Genomic DNA, 22,898 nt, shown 5'->3' with positions numbered 1-22,898 from the left:
TGGAAAAAATGTAATCTGGTAACTACGGTAATTAAGGGCACCAAACTACACCATTATAAATTAATATCGATTATAATGCACAAGTTTATGAATAACTAAATAGAAAGGATGTCAGTGATTATGTATTTTTGTTGGTTCAGTGAACATCGGATAAAGTTAAAAAAAAAAAAAAGAAAAAAGAAGTGTAGCTTTTAATTTTAATTAAATTAGATATAATACAAAAAAATTTAGGTATGAAAAAGAATAGAGGTTAATGGATGATATCACAATGATTGGCTAAATGACACCAGAAGAATGATGGTGATTTTGTTCTGCAAAAATTGCATTGTTGTGATATGAGTAATACCGCTCCATTAATGATATAGATATCGATATAAATGTATAATTTTTTCTGTTCTGTTATTCACCAATTGTATATTGTAACTGGAAAATTTCATCTGCCAGATGTTAATTGGAACTTCTTTGCTGAAGAATCAGTAAGAAGAAGGGAAATTTTGGATTCCAAACAAAGATCGTCCTTTATTAACATTTTTCCAATAAACACAGAATGGCAGAAAAGCTTTAGTAAATAAGGCCCAAAGGTTGCTACTCCAACAACTGATAATATTTTACATTGACAACATATTTTTCATGATTTATACTGATTATTTTTATGTTTGTTCCTCATTTTGAGCTTCTGGATATAAAATGTTAACACAAATTTGAATTTGAATGTAATGAGGAAGAGAAAATACAATTTTGGACCTTACAAAAAGAGAAAGCAGAGTTGCTTACCTGTAACAGGTGTTCTCACAGGACAGCAGGATGTTAGTCCTCACATATGGGTGACATCATCAGAATGGAGCCCAATCATGGAACACTTTTGTCAAAGTTTCTAGAACTGTGATTGGCACCACTGAGCATGCCCAACCTAGCACCAACCCTGAATCCAACAGGGGTTCCACTTCAGTCTCGTTTATAGAAAAAAGTATGTGCGAAAAAATAAAATAAATCACAAGCGAACCCAACTCCGCAGGGTGGTGGGCGGGTTTCGTGAGGACTAACATCCTGCTGTCCTGTGAGAATATCTGTTACAGGTAAGCAACTCTGCTTTCTCACAGGACAAGCAGGATGGTAGTCCTCACATATGGGTGAATAGCAAGCTGAGGATGCCTGAGTAATGTACCAAAAAGCACCCAAAGACGTACAACAGGCACAACAGAGGTGGGTTTGGTTAAGAGGGCAGCCTGAAATTCCCAGGGGGCCATTGGAAGGAAGTTGGGTATTAAGCTGAGAATAAATTGTGCAGAACAGACTGGCCAAAGATAGAATCTTGTATGCCAGCCTTGTCCAGGCAATAATGAACTCCATGTAATAGCCCTGCAGATGTCCACAAGAGGTACAGAACGAAGGTGTGCTACCGACGTTGCCATTGCTTAAATAGAATGGGCTTTCATGCGCCCTTGGAGCAGAAGACCTGCTTGCTGGTAGCAGAAAGAAATAGAGTCCGCCAGCCAGGAGGACAGGGTCTGCTTGCCCACCGGGATTCCCAGTTTAGTTTTATCAAAGGAGACAAACAGCTGGGTGGACTTCCTATCGACTGCAGTGCGTTCCAAATAAAAGGCTAGCGCACGCTTGCAATCCAAGGAATGCAGCACCCGCTCTGCTGGATGTGAGTAGTGTCTTGGAGAGAAAGTAGGTAGGATAATAGATTGATTTAAATGAAATTCAGAGACTACCTTTGGCAAAAATTTCGGATGAGTGTGAAGTACTACACTATCATGGAGAAAGTTCGTGTAAGGTTAGTATGTTACCAGCGCCTGTAGCTCACTGACCCTGCGAGCGGATGTTATAGCAAGAAGAAAGAACATTTTCCAAGTGAGATAACGCAGCTCGCAGGAGTGCAGAGGCTCAAACGGAGGTTTCATGAGCCGTGCTAATACCACATTGAGGTACCAACTAGGGGCTGGAGGATGCAAAAGGGGTTTGAGGTGTAGCAAACCCCACATAAAGCGAGCCACCAAGGGTTGTGTTGAGATCGAGATATCCCCTATACCTTTATGGAAAGTGGCTCCCGCACTGACATGAACTCTAATGGAGGAAGTTTGTAGACCAGACTCTGAGAAGTGTCAGAGGTAGTCTACGAACTTCGTAGTGGAGCAGGTAAAGGGATTTATGTCCTCTGATGTGCACCATAAGGAAAACCTTTTCCATTTGGAATGATAAGATTTCCTTGTAGAAGGATTCCGTGAAGCTATCAGGATATGGGATACTGGGTCCGAGAGATTGAGTGGTTGTAATATTAGCCTTTCAATATCCAGGTTGTCTGTGACAGGGCCTGGAGATTTGTATGATGCAGCTGTCCGTGGTTCTGTAATATCAGAGACGGATCTGCACCTAGGTGAATTTGTGGACGGACTGAGAGGTTGCGAAGTATAGGAAACCACACCTGACGCGGCCAGTAAGGGTTTATGAGAATCATGAAGCCCTTGTCCCATCGTAGCTTCACGAGAGTATTGCTTATGAGTGGAAGTGGGGGATAGGCATACAGGAGACTCGTTGCCCAAGAGAGGGCGAAGGCTGTCTGCTTCAGTGAGGGCGAAGGCTGTCTGCTTCAGTGAGTACTAACCCTTTCACAGTCTGTCTCATCTTCAGCTTCAGCGCTCTGTGTCTACATCCGGGACCTGTCCCTGCTACGCCGCGCTGCCTATCACCTACTCGAGTGTGAGACTGGTCTCCTCTGCTGAGGACTCCCTGGACTACTTCACTGGGTTACCTTCACTGCTGCCTTCTCACCGGGCAGTACCATCGAGCTGTACAATAAATACAACTTCTCTGTGTCTGCGTGTATAGAGTCTCGTCTAGTACTGCGGTTCCTCACGGGGCTCCTCCCCGTGGGAGTGGCCATCACCGCAGTACCCAAGAATCCATTCCAACATCTCATAACCATAACACTTTGCGGTTGTGAATTGACGCAAAGAGGTCTATACTCGGATACCCCCACTTTTGGAATATGTTCTCCGCCACCATGGGGGTCAGGACCACTCGTGGGGATGAATCGTGCAACTGAATTTGTCTGCAAGTACATTGTCCATGCCCGCCAGGTAGGTCGCTCTCAGTAGCATGGAATGAGAGAGAGCTGAAGCCCAGATTTGTGCTCCTTCCTGACACAGAAGGTAAGAGCCAGTTCTTCCCAGCTTGTTGATGTACCAAATCGCTACCTGGTTGACTGTTTGGATTAGGATTGTCTTGTTGGAGAGGCAATCCTTGAAGGCTATAAGGGCATATCTTATTGCCCTGAGCTCCAGAAAATGTATCTGATGTTGTGAATCTGCTGCAGACAAGATTCCCTGAGTTTACAGGTTGTTGACATGGGCTCCCCACTCTAGAATGGAAACATCCGTTGTCAGTGTTATCTGGGGTTCTAGAGATTGGAAATGTATTCCTCTGACCATATTGGACTCCTGGACCCACCAAGCTAGCGAGAAACAAAGTTGCCTGGTGAAATGGACAATGTTGAACATTGGATGGTGGGCCTGAGACCACTGGGACTTTAATGTCCACTACATTACTCTCATGGCAAGGTGAGCCATTGGTGTAACATGGACCGAGGATGCCATGTGGCCCAACAAGTTAAGAAGATGATGAGCCATTGTGGTTCAGCGAGTTCGTATAGTGTTTGCAAGCACTGCAAGAGTATGCGTGCGGTCCTTTGGAAGAAAAGCTCTTGCTTGGATAGTGATGAGATCCACTCCAATAACGGAGAGGAGCTGAGAAGGAGTCAGATTGGACTTTGGATAATTGACTAGAAATCCCAATGACAGTAGTAGTCGCAACATGAGATGGAGGGAGTGAAGAACTGTCTCCATGGATGGGGCCCTTCGTAACTGTTGCGACCGTCGCTGCCCGACGTCTCCACTCTGCCTACCTTACCGCTTTGGTGACTGCCTCTTTGGTCGATGGAGGTTTGGCTGCCGCGACGTCATCTTGCCAACCTCCTCCGGTGTTCTCAGACCAGCTAGATGCTGCCTTCTGCCATGTTTCTCCTAAGGCCTAAGGGCATGCTCGCAGCGCGGCCCTGACTCAAGTACCAGCTGTGGCGCGAACCTCAGGGGCGTCCCCCTGAGATGACGTCATCTTCACCAGATATTTTAAGGTCTCTTGTTTTGCTAGCTAATCGAGTTAGAAAAGGGTTTCCTACCTAGCTGCCTCCAGGTATTGCTGCGGATGGGATTCGCTCTCCGCTTACCTTGCTACTCTGCCTCCTCGGACTTTACCAGGGGTACCCGCTCCTTGGGGGCCTCGCTTTCTCTCTTGCTTTTCAGGTCGCAGTCTGGAACCGGTACTTGCTCCTCGAGGGCCCATGTTCCTGGACCTGCTACCGAATAACTTCTGCCGGGAAGTCATCGCTGCCTACAACACCAGTGAGCTACCATCTCTCTCTCAGAGCTTTCCCTGGAACCAGGTACTCGCTCGAGGACCTACTTCATTCCAGCTCTGGTGCTGTTCCAAGAGACTATTGTGTGAGTGTTACCATCAAGGTTCTGTTCCTGAATTCTGCATATTCTGCTACTCACTATCTCAGTTTCTCTACAGCTCAGCCTTCCTGGGATCACTGTTCCAGTGCCTGAGGGACAACAGCCCAGCTGGGCTCTTCCAGCTCACTACTGCCCCTCTGGTGGTTCTTTAAAACAGTTTAATAAAAGAACTAGTGTGTCTGTCTACCAACTCTGAGCCTGACCGGTGGTCCCTCTCAGAATCTTCCCCCGTGGGCATGGTCATCTGCCACCGACCCAAGGATCCACCCACAACTATCACAAATAATAACAGTTACCAGTCGTCCAGATAAGGATAGATGTGAGTACCTAGCGACCTCAAGTATGTTGCTACTACTGCCAGGCATTTCGTGAAGACACGAGGTGCCAATGCGAGACCGAATGGAAGCACTCGGTACTGGAAGTGCCTGCTTTCGACGAGGAACCAAAGGTATTTTCTGTGAGATGGGGTTATTGCTATATGCATATATGCATCTTGTAGATCTAGAAAGCAAAGCCAATCTCCCTGTTGGAGAAGAGGAAGTAGCGAGCCTAAGGTTACCATCCTGAACTTCTCTGTTCATAGATGCTTGTTTAGGCCATGAAGATCTAAGATTGGACGAGTGCCTCCTGATTTTTTTGGTATTAGGAAATACCAGGAGTAGAAGCCCTTTCCCCTTTGTAGAGGGGGAACCTGTTCTATGGCATTGGCTTGTAGGAGGGATGTTATTTCCTCATCTAGAAGTGGAGAGTGTTCGGTGGAACTCTATCCCGGACAAGGTGGAGAGTCCGCCGATAGTGAGAGGAAGTTTAGATGGTAACCTTGAGCTACGACCGAGAGGATCCACTGATCTGTGGTGATTGTGTGCCACTTGCTGCTGAAGTGGCAGAGACGGCTGCCTACTGGTAGAGATGGCAGAGGTAGAAGTCGACAATTGCTCTCTAGTGGGGAGTCAAAATCCTGAGAAAGGACCAGGTTGTGGAGCTGGCTGTGTCTTTTGAGGTCTGGCCTGGCGCGGTTGAGCATTCTGATAGGGTCTGGTTGGACGAGACCGAGTTGGAGGAGGGTAGTATCTACGTGCTTTGAAGGTACATCTTTTTGCCTCCCTTCTGAACGGCCATTTAGAAGAGGAGGAGAAATCTGTGTGCCCAGCAGAGAGTTGACGCAAAGTCTCATTATGATCCTTAAGCTGTGCGACAGTCTCTTGAATCTTCTTGCCAAATAGATTATCTCCAGTGTAGGGGACGTCCGCTAACCACTCTTGAACTTCTGGGAGCAGATCAGAGGATTTCAGCCATGCCCACCTCCTGGCACTTATCCTAGCTGCTGACACCCTGGATGCAGTGTCAAAGATGTTATAAGTGTCCCACACTTCATGCTTGCCAGCATCAAGGACTTTTTTGAGAATTGAATTGAGCTGGTCCTGAAACTGGTCTGGAAAGGAATCAGAAAATTCCTGCAACTGCTTAAATAAATTCCTGTTGCATTGCGTCATATATAGTTGGTAGGCCACAATATGGGAAATTAGCATAGAACCATGAAAGACTCTACGACCAAAAGCATTGAGGAATTTCTGCTCCTTCCCAGAAGGCGCGGAAGAATGAGGCTGTGGTGTTCTGGCCTTCTTCTGAGCAGATTCAACCACCACTGAATGGTGGGCCAGTTGAGTTTTCTGTAAGCCAGGTGCTAATTTTACTAAATAAGTAACATCAGACTTATGGCTGACAGGTGGTACCATCCCTGGGTGCTCCCAGTTGAGCTGAAGAAGTTCAAGGAGGACCTTAGGTGCATCTACAAACTGAAGGACTTCTAGAATTTTGTGTCTGGAGCCTTCTTCAGTCTGGAGGATAAATGGAATGGTCTCCGCCATCTCCTTGATAAAATTTATGAAAGAGAGGTCTTCCGGCGGGGATCTTTGCCTCTCCTCTGGAGGAGAAGGTTCAGACGGGATATTCCTGATGTCCTGGGAGTCCAAGGAATCATCAGTCCAGGGCTGGTAGGGTTGATCCCCAGCATCCAACGGGCCTCCAGATGGTAAAAAAGGAGCTTCTCCGGCTGGAGGAGGTCAGGGCATCGAAGGTATCGGAGGAGGCACTGGTGGCATCAGCATTGATAAAAGTTGATGCGGCATGCAAGGCAGAAGGGGCACCGAAGGACTCAGCGACTTCGGTGGACGCCTCGGTGGAACTACTCTAGAAGGCCCTGGAATCGGAACCGGCATCGATGTTCCCGCCTCCTCCGAGGAGAGATGGATGGGCGTCGATGGGTTGCGACAAATTGGTGTTTTTATCGGTGCCGATGGCAGAGCACTGAAGAGGACATCCAAACGGTCAAGTAATGGTGCAAGCATCGGCAGCATCGGATCCGGAGCTGGGCTCGGAATTGGTGTCGATGGAGCTGGAAGTCCATGGAGGGCCTGTACCACTGCCTCTTGAACCATTCAGTTCAATTCCTCACAGAAAGCTGACATTGTTAAGACCAGTTCCGGAGTGGGAGATGGGCATCGCTGGAGGGTCCACCGAAATATGTGGAATCTCGGCTGCTGCCCCCACCGAAGGCAGGGAACGCCTCAGTGTACTCGGTCTGGAGGAGGTTGGGGGCTCCTCGGCACAGGCCTTCTTCCTCGGTGGCTCGGTCGATGCCGAAGTCGAGGCCACCTGTGCCACTTCGCCGGAGGTCTTCTGATGCAGATGTCGATGTTTGTCTCGTTGGTTGGTCTTGCCCTTGCCCGGTGCTGAGGACGTAGAAGCTGAAGTCTTCGACATTGATCGAGAGTCATCGGTATCCGACTGATGACGAGACTTGGCAGGTAACGGTGTCGATGACTTGGAGGCCTTAGAAGGCGGGAACCATCTTTTCTAACCTGGCTCGACGCCCCTTAAGGGTCATTTGGGCACAGTTGGTACATGTGTCAACATTATGGGTAGGGCCCAAACACAGCACACAAACCTGGTAAGGGTCTGTGATAGACATTGTCCGAGGACTGTCGGGGCACCTACGAAAACCCGTCGCCATTGCTGCCGTTGAAAATTTAGGCCGCGGCACGGTCGGTAACCATTGGGCCTAAACCCTGGAACCGTCGGTAATCAACCTAAAATCGAGGTAAAGCTTACCTTACGGTCGCGGGTATCGACAGTGGACAGAGGGACCCCGTATGGGGTGAAAAACTTTGAAAATTTTGAAAATAATCCATGAGGAAAATTTCTGTCAGGAATCTAAGAGACAGCTCCTCACTCCACGTGGCTAAAGCTGCGTGGAAAAAAAAGAGACTTAAGGGGGACCCCTGCTGGATGCAGGGTTGGTGGCATGCTGGGCATGCTCAGTGGTGCCAGTCAAAGTTCTAGAAACTTTGACACAAATGTTCCGTGATTGGGCTCCATCCTGATGATGTCACCCAAATGCGAGGACTACCATCCTGCTTGTCATGTGAGAACATGACTACCAATGAGATTTAATATAACAACAAAGGACATTCAGAGTCCGGGACGTCAAATGTACCTATTTTGTTAAGTTAGGGGAATAGTTTAAGGAAGCACTAGCAGAGTGAGAAGTTTTAAGGGAAGTAGAACAACAGTGGGCTAGAAACAGTCAATGTTAGGGGAGTAAATATTTATCCTTGGTAAATAAAAATAAGAGACCGACATACTTTTCAAAACAGGGCAAAGCAATTAATATTCAAAAGGCATGAAGAATCTCAGAAAGAGGAGATCAGGGAAAAATATCTATTAAGTTGAAGGAAGAAGGAAAGGTAGGACAATAAAGATGCAAACAGAGAAAATGAGTTAAGGCAGTAGAGCAGGGTGAAAATTAAAAAAAAAATGTTACTGAAAGATGGCAGTGTAGAGTGGGATTACAAGATAGGTGAAAAGGAAGAATGTATGAAATGTGATAAGTTAAAAGCAGAAGGAAGGAAAGAAAGAGAATGTTTCTACACCACCACCACCTAACCCCAACCTACCTCACGAAAACTCATCCCGAATCAAAGTGCCCCCTTACAATGGTCCATATATAGAATATTAATCTGAGCCTTATAAAGAGTCTCTCTCTCTAACGACTGTTACACCTAGAGAGGAGCTGCAGCAAAATGGCATGCATAAGATAGGCTGCGCACATCAGTGCTAGCCCCAACTCTGGAATGCCCATGCCCTGCCCCTTTTCTGGGCGCACGACCAGGCTATTTAAAATTTGTGTAGCTCCCATGCAGCCCACTTATAGGTGTATATGGCCATTTTTGCACACGCAAGGCTTTTAAAATCTACCTCACAATTTATTCAGTGTTCATCAAAGATGGGGTTGGAAAAGGCCCACAGATAGATGGCAGGCTTATTTATGGTAAAGAAGTAAATACCACACAGTTTATAGAACAGATGTTTCCTCAGATCTAGCATAACTAAAGCAGCCAGCAATAGGGTCAGATGGGATATGTCTTAGGATAATGAAGAAACTTAAGGCCTCATTTATTAAAGCCATTCTATGTTTATAGGGAAAAAAGCTTAGTAATTAAGGCCCTTAGATTTTGGATGCTCCATTGACTGTTCAACAATCTGAAGGGGAGATGTGATCTCTTCATACAAATGGAAATAGGGAGGAGGCTGGGAATTAGCCCCGTGTCTGACCTCTAGGTAGGTAAATTTATAGATTTACTACTAATGAAAAGGATAGTGGAATATCTTGAATTTATACAATTACAAGTTTCAAGACAACATACTTTTATTAAAGAAATATCATGTGAAACAAATTTGATCACTTTCTTTCACTGGGAGAGAAAGAATTAGATTGGGGTGAGCACTATATATGGTACACTTGGATTTCACCAAGGTTTCTGATATTGTTTCATACGGGAGGTTTATAAATAAGCTGAGCAACTTAAGGATGGGCCCTAAAGTGGGAGAAACTGGTTCAGTGATAGGCAACAAATGTAGTGGGAAATGGAGCTCACTCCAACAAAGGAGGGATCATGAGTACAGTGCCTCAGGGGATCAGTCCTAAATCCAGTTTTGTTCAAATTTACTAGGAGAAAACTGTATTTTTACAGATGACACAAAGATCTGCATTACTGTGGACACTCCAGATGGAGAAAAATAAATAAGGTATGATCTAAAAGAGCTCAAGGAATATGAAGAGATTGGAAACTAAAACCAAAGTATAGAGGTCACTAGAGCACAAAAACCCAAGAGAGCAGTATTTGATGGAGGGTGAGGCACTGATGTACATCAAATGAGAAAGAGTTCTCAGAGCAATCATATCTAATTTTCTTATTGTAGCAAACAAATAAATAAAATAAGTAAACAAATATAGCAAACAGTATGATAAGACAGTGGCAGGAGTCAAAGCAATACTAGGAAGCATGATGATTATGCTGAGATTTGGGGCTGCTGGAAACCCAGCAATCTTTTCCATGAAATATTTATATATTTCTTTTTATTGGCAGCTAATCATAGGATAGATTCCAAATAGATGTTTCGCTACCAAAAATTTCAAATTGACACACACAGATATGGAAATATTGGTAAATGGAATATCTAATGTTCTAAATTAAAGATAAAGCTTACCTTTTTGGAAAATCTAGTTTCCCTTTCCACTTTAGGCAAAGTATCATGTCATAAGAATACAATTCTATATTGAATGGTGGTATATTTTGAAAAACTGCCTTGAGATAATCCTTCTTCTGTATCAATTGCTGGATATTTTATGGTTTGAATATGAGAGGTAGTTTCATATTTCATGTTTGGTTGAATATTGCCTTCCAACTGCCAGCAATCATTATGTTCCATATTTCTATATTAAAACATATACTTTTATCTGTAGCTTTTGAGATTGCATCTTTTCTTATTATTTTGGTCATTGTGAGGATGATATTCAGCACCACTTATCTGGCTAAGCGGTGGTGGCTGAATATCTGGTTGCATTTAGCAGCTGCCACTTATCCGGTTTAGTATTTAGCCAGATAAGTACTTATTCGGTTCAAGTGGGCAGGAAATTGGCATTTCAGGGAGGAACTATTTATCCTCCTAAGGGGATTATTTTCCAAGCCTGGATAACATCAAGCTAGGTTGAGAGAACATTGTACAAATCTCATCTTTGTGTGAGTTTCCTCACTCCAAAGGTCATCAAATCTTCATAAGAGAGTACTGTTCTGTTCATACATCTCACTATGAATGTCAAAGTGGCCCCTAACCCCTAGACTACTGCCTAAACCTCACTTTGAGTAACTAGGTGGGCCTCATATAGAGGTATAAATACCTAACTACTATGAGGGCCTTATAGCTAGTCTCTATCTCTCCCCCCCCCCCCCCCACAGAGGTTGTAGGTAGGAATTGCAACAATTGTGGTACTTACCGCAAAGTGTGAAAAAGATATCATACTCTGCGGTAATACCTATGCAAAGCGCTAAGATAGCACACTTTGCGATAAATAAGCTATTACCATAAAACACGCCCCTCTTCCTATCACATGCGATAGTTTGATGAATTCTGGTCTAAGTTTGTCAGATAAGTAGTGATATTTAAATTTATCTGGTTAAGTTAACCAGAGAAGTTAGACCTGCTTAATAGTAGATCTAAAGTTAGTTGGATAAGACTTATCGGGCTAAGTAGCCACTTATTCAGGGATATTCAACAGCATAACTGACAGCAAAAACAACAAGATGCTTGGGTGAACACGGAGAAGAATGGTCTTCAGAAAAAGGAGGCAATATTGCCATTGTTTAAGTCCCTGCTGAGACCTTATTTGGAATACTGTGAACAATTCTGAAGACCACACTTTCAAAAGGATATAAATCAGATGGAGTTAGTGAAGAGGATGGCTAATAAATGGTCTATTGGTCTTCACTGTAAAGGATATAGGGACAGACTTAAAAATCTAAACATGTATACCATAGAGCAAGTATGGCCAAATCTGGTTCTCAAGAGCCACAAACAGATCTAGTTTTCTGGATATTCACAATGAATATGAATTAGAAAGACTTGTATGCACTGCAGGCAGGATAGAGGAGATATGATTGAGATATTTAAATACCTCCAAGATATCATTGCACAGGAGGCAGGCCTTTTTCAATGGAAAGGAGGCTTTGCAACAAGGGATCATGGGATGAGGGTGAAAGGAAGTAAAAGAAGTAATTTAAGGAAACATTTCCTTACTGAAAGGGTAGTGGATGCATAGAATAGCCTCCCAATGAAAGTGGTGGAGACAAGTACAGTATTTGAATTCATAGAAGCATGGGACAAGCACAAGGGATCTCTGAGGGAATGGTAGGGATTGTAAACCTGAGCAGTTGGTGTGGAGGTGTTGACTAGATAAGTCATAAGATCTTTTTCTGTTGTCATATTTTTATGGGGGTCATTTATCAAATTGCTTTATGGTGTTTTTGCAGGCGAAAAACGTCTTTAACACATGCGAAAATGGCATACTGCATGATGTGATGCTAATTTGGAAAGGGGAGGAGTTTGGGGAGGGATTTCTGGCCAAGTGGGCTGGCTTCACAAGGTTTTAATGCGGGAAATAACTACAACTTTTTCATTTCCGTTAAGCTGTGCAATAACAAAGCATATAACATAAAGAAAAGTCTAGAAGAAATATTATAATAATATAATAATAATAATAATAAATAAATAATAATAAATATTATAATTATAACTATTATAATTATTATACAGGAGAATATAACTCATAGTCTACTCCACATTTAAAAAGGGGGAATCATATTCAAAAAATACTATTTATAGATTATGAAAGGAAAATTTACTGTAAAATCTGAGGTCCAAAACAAACTTAACTAAATACATTTTTTTTTTATCTTAACAAATCAAATTAAGGAAAATTTTAAAAGCCAAAACCAGGAGATACATGCACAAGTTGGGCCAGAGTGCACTGAGTGGATTTTAAAAGCTGCCCAAGGATGCGCATATCTCTTGCTGCGCACACAAGTAAAAAGTTTCTAAACAGGGTTGGAATGTGGGCATGACCTGGGCAGAGTGGGGACATGTTGGGGCCTGGCAAAGAGATGCACCTGTAAATACTTACACACCCTTGTGCAAGCCAGGGTCCCCTGCCACGTAAATTTACTTCTGCTATGGATGGCATGAAAGTAGTAAAACAAAAAATTATAGGCCAAAAATGATATGGCTCGGAGCTAACAGGAGGGAAAGGTGGCTATTAAATTAGGGGGCTGCAAGTCCTATCCCTAAACTGGGCAAACTGGGAATGAACTGGGAAAATGGTGAATGGCATCGGCACGTGTCTCTTATAAAATTCCTCCACTCACACAGTAGAAGCAGCATTTGCATGCACATGCGCATGTCCATTTAAAACTGTGCACACATGTACAGGTGTCCAGGCTATTTTATAATATGTGCACAGAGGTTATAAAATGGATGCATCTCTGGATGTGAGCTAGCAAACGTACACACATGTGCACCTGCGCACTTGTTTTAAAAGTTACTGTCATTAAGTTTTTCCAGAATTCCTATGTACTATTTATTTGGTATTTGAGTTAGGGTCCAAAAGGTCCCCAGAATTACACCAATGTTGTTTTATGTGATCCAAATGTTCCCTAAACATTATTAAATGTTTTCTTTTCATGAATGGTAATGAGGGTTAAACAAGCATTTTAATAGTAATAGTTTTGCTGCAATAGCAGTGGTAATCGTGCTACCGTTCTTTGTTGGCACATGTATAATTTGTAATCTATACCAATTATAGTTTTTCCTTATTGTGCCTTTCCGTAAACCATTGTGATGGTGAATTAACTTAATGACAGTATAGAAGAGTTTTTAAATAAATAATCATTTAAAAACATTTTAGTGGGTGAAAAAATTTTTCATGCATATTTTGTAAGTTGACATTTTTGATAGAGTAAGAAATAAAATATGGGTAGCACAAGAAAAGATATTTATCAAAAACATACAAAAATTTTAAAAAATATCTAAAGAATTAAATGTGAACTTTGAGGCAGTATCAGAAATCCAAGGTGTTACTTCTGCCTGAGGCAGGGTTAAATATATTCTGCTGAAAGAGGTCCTTCAGACATACAAATGACATCTCGATTAGGGTAAATTAGTTCTAGAAGGCAAGTTTGTGGGCAGAGTTCCGGGTATTAGTGGAGTATCTATGGTGGACCTATCTCCTATTTTGTATAAATAACTTGCAAAAAACTTTTCAGCTAATATAACAAATACATTTACCTCTATTTAATCTCTGGAGGCCAAATTGAATTAGGGGAACATCAGATTCTCTGTGTCTAAGACATCCCTTTAGCTGTAATTCTTTTTCTGCTTGGCATATTTTTCAATTCAAATAATTGCATTTTAAAATGACTAAAAACTTTACAAGTTCAATATTATACTGAATCTCACTTAGCAAATCCTATTCAGGATCTTTGTTTTTAATATAACACTTGCCAAAAATGCTTTGCAAAATTAAACATATATGCAGGAATATGAAAAGGATTGTTTCATTTATTTGTACTAAAGCAGCAATGTCATATAACAGACAGGTTCTTTCAGCCAACCAGACGGGAGGAGCTGTGAGTGCTACATCTTGGCACTGTAAAGCTATTGGCTTATCTCTGGGGAGTGGAGGGCGTTGTGTTATTAATGACCGCTGAGCAGGCAGCACCATGTCAGTGTGACAACTGATCGGGTGAATGATGCACCAATAACCACCACCAGAGAAACAAGGAGATGGGAAAAAGAGCTGGCAGCATCACTCTGCATTGGATTTTAAACCTCAGAAAGCCAGAAGCAAAGCACTAAGAAACGTAAGGGATCCTTGCAGGCAGAACACAGCCTCCCTCATTTTACAGGATATATATAGATAGATAGATGTACCTCTTCACAACCTGGCAACAGCACAACAGTATTTGGTTATCAGGGTTAAAGAATTGAAATACACAAAGACAAGAAATCTTTCAAAGCTGAGAACTGCTGTTAGTAGGTAAGTTGCTTTTTTATTATTTAAGGGCATGCTTATCCCCTTATTGTTTTATTTTTAACCTAAATTATTGTTCATTAGATTGTTTTTATGCACAGACTTTTGAGAAAAAGGAAAAATGCAAAGCCCTCGCACAGAACATGTTTACAGTTAGCATGGCTCACATTTGTTTGCATGGATCAGCTTACAAATACAGCAACGGTCTTTTCTTCTTAAGCAGGTTCATTTTACTGCCAGGGTTTCCAGTGCCATAGCAAATTAAATAGTCGCTCTGTGTTTTGAAACCAATAAAGCACAAGATTCAGGGCAGCTTTTCTATTTTTTTTTCTCCAAAGGGTGGATTAAAGGCAAATGCCATTGTATGTCAGGATCTAAAACCTCTGAGCACAGAAGCTGAATGAGCATATCACAAACAGTTATTGAATTTCTGCCAGGCTACATCTTAAGGATTGTGGTAAATGACTTAAAAAAAAATGAAAAAAAAAAAACCCCACCAACATCCCCTTACTAGTCAGAAGGGACACTGTGAATGTCTGTTTACTAATGCAGCTGGAACTGACACATGGTACCATAGGTAAAACAAAACAAAACAAAAAAAAAACCCCAAAAAAACAGAAGAGTTGTAATACTTGGTAATTAACAGTACCACACTAGGCTGGATCCACACACAATGTTTCATTTAAAAGGACACTGGTCTAATCAATCACTATATCCCCTTTGCCTGTTATTTCCTCAACAGATATTACAATTTTTCTTTTTTTCTTTTTGCAAATTCTTAAAAAAAAAAATTTTTGTTTTGTTTGTGCCCTGATGTTATTCTCTCCCTTCTCAAGCACCATAGGGTGCTAGAGGGAAAAACACAGATTTTGAAAATCTCTATTAATCGAACATATGTCATGTGGCTTTTAAATGCTACATCCTTCATTGTATGTCTTACATTTTTAAGCAGATAAGGAAAACCTTCTAAATAAGCCCCCTCAGGATAGAGCCATCTTCATTAGTCTATCAGTTTTCAAAGAGCAATGATTCATGCATAAAGGGAAGACTCAGTTTAGAGATGTTTTACTTCTATTCAAATCAATTTAGGCTAGGTTGTTGAGTGTGTTACCAAAAATAAATACTATAGTCTGATATAAGCATGGAATGCTGTGGCTATATTACAAGCAAGCTCACTATTTAAACTATTTCCAAAAGAAAAGTTATATCCATCTAGTAGACAAGATGATGAATCGCATAAAGAATTCATGGTAGCTATAGCAATGCAATGGCTTGCGCAATTGTAATTTCAGAGTTCTTGTACATTTTTCTGGTTTTACCACGTATGGCAAACATCTAAAGACAACCATTCAAAGTTTGCCCCTTTGTAGCTTAACAATAGGTATGGTAAGAAGTCAATTAATTCAGGTGACCTTTGTAAATGACAACAATAAAGCAGCTTTGACAGTATGCCACAGTATTCGATTTTCCCTCTGTAAAATGAATGAGCCCAAGAATAGGTTTCCTTCCCAGAGTGAAAAATGAAAGGTACTGAAGCATTAGCTCCCAATATTGACAGGCTAGGCTGCAATGGTTCAAACACTACATGCACAATGTATATAAAAAAAAAACAACTGATTACATCAAACTAGTCAACATGTTTTTATTTCCAGGATTTGACATACTTGAACTGCAGAGAGGCTCACTATGTATTCTCTTTAGCTTTCTCAACAAAAAAAAAAAACATTAACAGGTTTGCACTCTTTAGATGTGGTGCAGCAATGAAAAAAACTGATTCATTTTATACATTATTATTAATCACATTGGAATGGACAAATAAATGCCTGCATTACGCATGCATTCTCAAGGCCCTCTCAGAAAAGAGTGGTACCTTGATTATTGCCAGAATATATTTTAATCGACATATTTTCTAATAAACTCATCCTGAAATTTGAGGCTTGGTTTTTTACAGCTGTTTTCAAATGCTATTTAAGCGCTATAATAGTAATTTCAAACAAATATATGAATGTTATTTAAACTGAAAAGATGAGGACAAAAGGTATATTTTCATGACTGGAGATTTTTCAGCAGAGCAAAAATGTTGATACTCATTAACCTTTTGAAACTGCATGAATGCTGTTATGTTCTTTAATCCATTCATGGAAGTACCACCTCCATGGTATTTTCATAATGCAAATTCGCAAAGACGACATTAACTGAATAATGCCATTAAAACACACAATATATTTACTGGATGACAAATACTGGGGTATAAAATACTCTACAGAGGTGGTTTTTCTGACAGAGAATAACAGCTGCAATTTATGGCATATACTCAACAACAGTGCTACTTTGGGGGAGGGGAGTAATGACGGGTTATCACAGTACTATCAACATCTACTCAATCTCTAAAATACTATGGCACAGTTCAACAGACTGAATTTTATTCAAGCTAAACTTATATACAAAAATCACCAGACTTTTATTTTATGCAGCTGATAGGTTTGTCACTTTAAATGTAATATTTAGAAATCAAAAGCCACTGTTTCATTGTTCATTCAGCAGCTGTCTGCACTCAGTACTATAGTAAAGTAAGATAAGCAAATGAAAACAATTTAGCATATGTGTTATTTCAGTGTAACAGGCAATGCAAAATGATTTGATTTTGTGCACTATGTGAAATGTGAACACGTTTTCAGCAGCCCCCAGATGTGCTAACACTGTGCAACTAAAAACATTACAAGTTCTGTAAGGAACATTGCCAAATGGGAAACTGAAGACATCCAGGTATCAGTGGCTATTCCATCATGTATCTTCAAAACATTATCATAAGACAACCTTTTATTTTCAACATAGAAGAAGGCAACGACTGTACCAGATATTCCTCAAAGACTGAAGCAAACTGCTTAAGGATAATTGTCCCAAGAAACCATCATTACCTGACATTTTAATAAATAATTTCAGCTACATACTCTGTGGCTAATAAGCAAAACTCCAATTAATCTTGTATAGTATAGAAATACTTCATAAACCTCCTTCCTCCAAATGGACCATATTATCCTAAATATATGGGAAAACAGTAAACTAAACAAGAAACCTGACAATTTTCACTTCCATTAAAACGGGGATTCTACTTGAATATGAAGCCAGGTTGTTCTGACAAATGCCATTAGAAAAGTCATTAAGTACGTTAGTATTAGTAAGAAATCAATATTACTTTATATCAGTCTTTGTGATGGAAACAATGCAGTCTATACTTCCATTTCCATAACTCACACATTAATAAACAACTGAATGTTCAGGCCAAGAGTAACTTCCTTAAATCATTTTTTATTAGATTTAGATAAATGTTTCTTTTGGATACATTCAACTGAGGTTAATTACAAACCTATGGCGATATATTATTAAAGTAACATACATTATGTAAATAACCTCTACTCCCAATATTATACAATCCTTGTAGCTTGGCATTCCGAGTTGCCAAAATGGATTACAGCTATAATGAAAGTGCAGAATGCATTGATTTCCAAGCATATTAGCTTGATTCCAGAATGTTTGATTATACAGAAGCAGTCACCACATTTGCGGGAGCAAAAACTTTCCTGAATTTGAATGAATGACATCCAAAGAACAATACCTTCAGAATAGTTTATATGCATATATTACGTCCATACTATCCACCAAGCTCAGAAACTCCAAGAATCTATGTGAACTTGAATATTATATTCAGAATAATTTTTTTAAGTGAAATGCATGAAAGCAGTCACCTAGCAACACCAAGAATCCGTCTGATATTCCTTTTGTATGTTACCATTTTACTGCAAATTAAAAAATAATGCTAATGAAAATTTAAAAAAAAACAAGGATAGGTTTTCAAATCCATATCATATTGAATAATAAGAATTGATTGTAAACTTTGGCATAATACTTTAATTGAGCATAATATTGAATTTTATTTTAAATTCTTACAAAAAACTGGACTGCCAGTATAAATGACCTCTATAGAGAGGCATTATCAGTATATATAGAGGACAGACACTGAACTAGGAGGTGTATAGTGGTGAACAAAGTAGCCTTATTATTCTGTGATAAGCAACTAATTTAAGTGGGTCATTACCTTTTCTTCAATTGGGACCAATTCAAGCCCTGAGACAATATTACAGGACCAATATTCAAAAAAATGATTAACTTCAATTTTTCATTTGCTTCATACTATAAACTTCAGATTTTCAGATAAAACCATCACTAAAGCTGGCAATTTATTCTAGTTTTAGAAAATCAGCCAAACTGCCCCAGGTTGTAATTTTGCTTTTCTTTAATAGCAGTTCATTTTAAAACCAGCCACAGGTCTTTCAAAAATGAGTTTACTGTCATAGTCATAGGCTGAGAACACTGATACATTCATAGGAAAGAAAGTTATCATTACAGCGATTATTTTAAGCAAAGTCATCAAACACAGGCTGAGGACGGTGCTTTCTTGGCCTATTGGCTGAGGTTCAATGCTGTTGAATAGGGAGGGGGGGTTTGACACCCAGTCTTCTGATCCCACTGGGGACATGATGATGTAATGATTATTGCTAAAGCAAGATTAAACCGCTTGCTAAAGTAAAAAAAAAAAAAAAAAAAGAGTTTCTTACCCCATTGTAACCTACTTTGGCTTTTGCCATGATGTCACTGCAAGCTTGAAGCGCATGTGCTATGCAACATTAACTACTGCCAAGTTTTTTAAATTTATCATCATAATCCTTCCCCCAACTTTGCTTTAAATAATACAAAAACATTCCTCTCACAAACAGCAATAAAGATTAGTCTGGAGTCCTAATTTAACAAGATCCACAGCAACCTTACATCAGTGAACATGTGTCATTATAGAGAAATATTTAAGATTTTCTAGCAATATTACACACAGTTTTTCCTGCACCAGCTGTTTCAAGGATCACTTGCTTAGCAGTGCTGTATAACACAGCCAGGGAGATACTGCCAGCTTCTCTTTTCACTGTTAAATTATGTTTCCTGAAGAAATAATATAGCCAGTAGAGGGAGCAGAAAACAAGTTTATTACATTTTCCAGATCTTAATTTACTAATTAACTAACTCGATCTTCCCTTCTGAAAATTTTACTCGTCAAGTTTTAGGAGCTAAATATGACTCTCAAAGACTCTACATTTCTTTTTAAGCTAAATTAAAGGGGTTTTTTTGTTTTTTTTAAAACAGCACAAAATAAAATACTTCAATTTTAAAATAAGAAGTAGCACAGGAATATGGTCCTTTTAAGACTCAGCTACTTGCAAATATGAATTAACAAGTGACAGACCTTGAGTCTCAATTACTTGGAAGCGAAGGCCTCTGGGACACCATACATCAAATCTGACCAATCCCAGTGTAAATCTATCTATTCTATTTAAAGTAACCTAAGCAAAACTACCTTTAAAAAAGATACATTAATCTAAATATTAGGATCAACATGCATGTTTTTGCAAAATTAAGGCTTAAAAATATATCATGACAATTTCATTCATCTATCCCATTTACAAAAACCATCTCTGGTATTAACCAGTTGTGAAGTTACACACAGTCTGAACAAAGTGCATAATGATGCAGGTTTGTAATTACTAGAAAAATAGATACCATGTTACCAATTTTTCTATTGAATGAAATAAAAAAAAATCAGTCTTGTCTAGGTATTCCTTAATATTTACAGCATTTTATATATCACTGTACCATTGAGATCGCTTATACAAACATTATACCTTAAGAATGTGCACAATTCACAGTATTCCAAGAGTCTTCTGCTGAATGATTTTCTCCGTGAGAATTGTACTGACTATGGGCCTAATTTACTAAGGCTTTTCTCTCATTCTGTGTCTATGAGAATAAAGCTCAGCAAACCAGGGGTTATGCCAAAAATAAATTGAAGACACTAAAAATATTACTCTCTGAAAAAGGATGGAAGTCCATTTGAAAGATCACCCATATTAAATATCCCCCAGAAAATTCAACTATGTGCATTAAAATAAAATTACTGTTAACACAATTCTGCTTCAAGGGGTTTGTTCATTCCGTCCCTGGCATTTTGAATAAATTATAGACAAATAATATCATGCAAAAAAACCCATATGTATTTCAATTACTGGAAAGTCATTTACTGGTAACCTCTTCACTAAACCAATTTTTTTTGTTGCCTAGTCATAGAATACCTCAGAGTACTGAACAGCATTAAAGAATGAACAGTTACATGAAATACCATGGAGGGAAGTTGCAAGTCATATTTTTCAGTGAATGTGCTTCAGTTTGCTAGGACTTTGAAAAACAGCTCGCATTTGCTTTATGTGACTTATGGCCTTTAAACTAAAGTATTTGGGCGCCATCTTTTTACCTGTGTGAGTTGCTGGGTTAAGCTGGGATCAGCTATAAAGAACAACGTTAAGTCCCCTGAAGCAGGCGTGAGTTTCACGCCGAAACATTATCAATGTCAGGCAGGCAAGAATAAGAAACAGCAACAGAAATGGCGACAACAGCAGTAAAAAACAAAAATGGCATAAGTTGTTTCAAGATATGAAGTAGTAGAAATGAGATAAGTTGTTTTAGATCATTAGGACACTCACTGAAAGGTATTTTAAAAGGGTAATCTTTAGAGTAGATTTCACTTATGTTATAAAGATAAAAATAATGAACGGGATGAAGTAAATGATGTTACAAAAGTGTAAATAAATGAGAGGGGTTGTAGCCCTTTGTGGGCAAGAGCCCAGGAGATTGAAGCACTGAATACTCTGATACCGATTCCCGGGATTTTAAGAATTAATTAATAATTTACTACTGCATTTTACAGTTTCCCTCATATAAGAAGTAGTTTTTTGGTACTTTAAACTAAAGTCAAATCAGAACAACTGAGAAAGGGGGTTATTTTCCAAACCATGATAGGCATCGCATGCGTTAGGGGCTTATCGCACAGGTAAGATTTAAATTAGGAGGAGGGGAGGAGCCGGGGCGGAGTTAGGGAGGGAATTATGGTAATCAGCAGTGGCACCACTGCCGGCGATAATGTTTAGAACATTATCGCTGGCATTAGCACGGGGAATAGCACAAACTTTTACAGTGGTGCTATGCCCGTGATAGCCTGCAGCCGGCCACACCGTGTCAGATAAAACTGTACGGCCGTGCTGCGGCCGGCTGCAGGCTATCATCCGACCGACCACCCCCCCACCGTAGCGCAGGGTTCATCATTTAGTTTAACAGACCATATCAAAAACATTTTTTATACGTAATCCATAAAATTGAAACTTAATTTCTGCCTTTGAAAGTATAGTAATATAGATGAAAAGGATATGGTGCCGGGCTGGTGCGCAGCTTCCGCCGTTAACCTGATGCCACACCTGGAGCTATAGTAGGGGGTTGGCTGGTCATGCACTTATTTGGCATCTGGGAAGTAGTTGCATGCCTTCATGGCCCTTGGGATTGTGGCAATGGTGTCTCTTCGTCCCCCCGAACATCATTAGGATGTACCGTCACAAAGTGACATCATCATGCAATGGCGTGGACTGAGGATACTGGGAAGACCCGGATGCAGGGAGCCGGCCAGTGGATAGAGGAAGGGAAGAGTCAAGGAGGTGCAAGGCAGTCCCGAAGAGGTACAACCACCCCATTGGGGGATCCAAATGATAGGGGGCATGTGAGTGTGTGTAGGGGGAGGGCGCCGGTTCCTGCAGCGCGGGGAGGGTGAGCCTGGGACACTGACTCTGCTTGACCCTTTTGTTTCCCACTCCCTGTGCTGCAGCTGCTGCCTCGTCCCTCCTTCCCACCTCTGTCACTGGGATTGATTTTAATTAGTTATTGATGTTTCCATGTAATGACCTCTTGTTGCAGCTTGGGCGGAGGTACCCAAGTAGGGAGGGAGGTTCTTCCCAATTGGAGGCAGTGTGCATAATGGTCGGTACGTGGCACCTATTCCGCTACAGACTGTCTGCCATCAGGGTCGGATGGCTCCGTGTTATGGGAAACTGGATTCCCCTCCCAAGTGGGCAGATACCTTGCTTTTCTGTGGCAATCGAGGAGTGAGCGCCTCGCTCATGGACAGGGGTTTGCTTGGCTGCAGCAAGCCCCGAAGTCCAGAGTCAACACATTGCCTGCCTATGAACAAGTGCCTAGTACTCTCTGTTATGGCTCGAGTCCCTAGGTTTTTCCTTGTACTGTAATTTGACAATAAAGCTGTGGCCTATTTTCCACCAATACTTGGTTTGGTTCAGTATTCTTTAAAGGGTTTGGTGGTTTTGGGTGTCAGGGTACATGCGGCCTTCACTTCTGCTACCCCCCGCCCCTCATCTTGCGACAAGTTATATCAGCTGCCTAGGTTAATGAAATAAGAAAGGATGGTAGACTTTATAGTTGTGAAAAGCCCTTATTGCAGGGATGTATTGCCATTTGTTTCATTTCAACTAGTGTGCACTCATTTTTTTCTACATATTAAATGAAATCCACAT

General features: G+C 40.7%; 2 protein-coding genes across 7 annotated transcripts in view; one reads left to right on the top strand and one right to left on the bottom strand.

Annotated features, from left to right (window-relative positions):
- Positions 1–22,898, bottom strand: part of IMMP2L (inner mitochondrial membrane peptidase subunit 2) — a 1,785,698-nt gene that overhangs the window by 913,943 nt on the left and 848,857 nt on the right. The gene's annotated exons all lie outside the window — the stretch shown is intronic.
- Positions 14,158–22,898, top strand: part of LRRN3 (leucine rich repeat neuronal 3) — a 116,619-nt gene continuing 107,878 nt past the window's right edge. For both annotated transcript variants that reach the window (XR_003858758.1, XM_029616959.1), the window contains exon 1: positions 14,158–14,448. The gene's annotated coding sequence lies outside the window, so the exon portion shown is untranslated. The remainder of the gene's footprint in view (positions 14,449–22,898) is intronic.

Source organism: Rhinatrema bivittatum, chromosome 9, assembly GCF_901001135.1.
Source record: "Rhinatrema bivittatum chromosome 9, aRhiBiv1.1, whole genome shotgun sequence".
Lineage (NCBI taxonomy): Eukaryota > Metazoa > Chordata > Amphibia > Gymnophiona > Rhinatrematidae > Rhinatrema > Rhinatrema bivittatum.
Note: the sequence above shows the minus strand (reverse complement) of the source record. Positions and strands in the feature narration are given on the sequence as shown.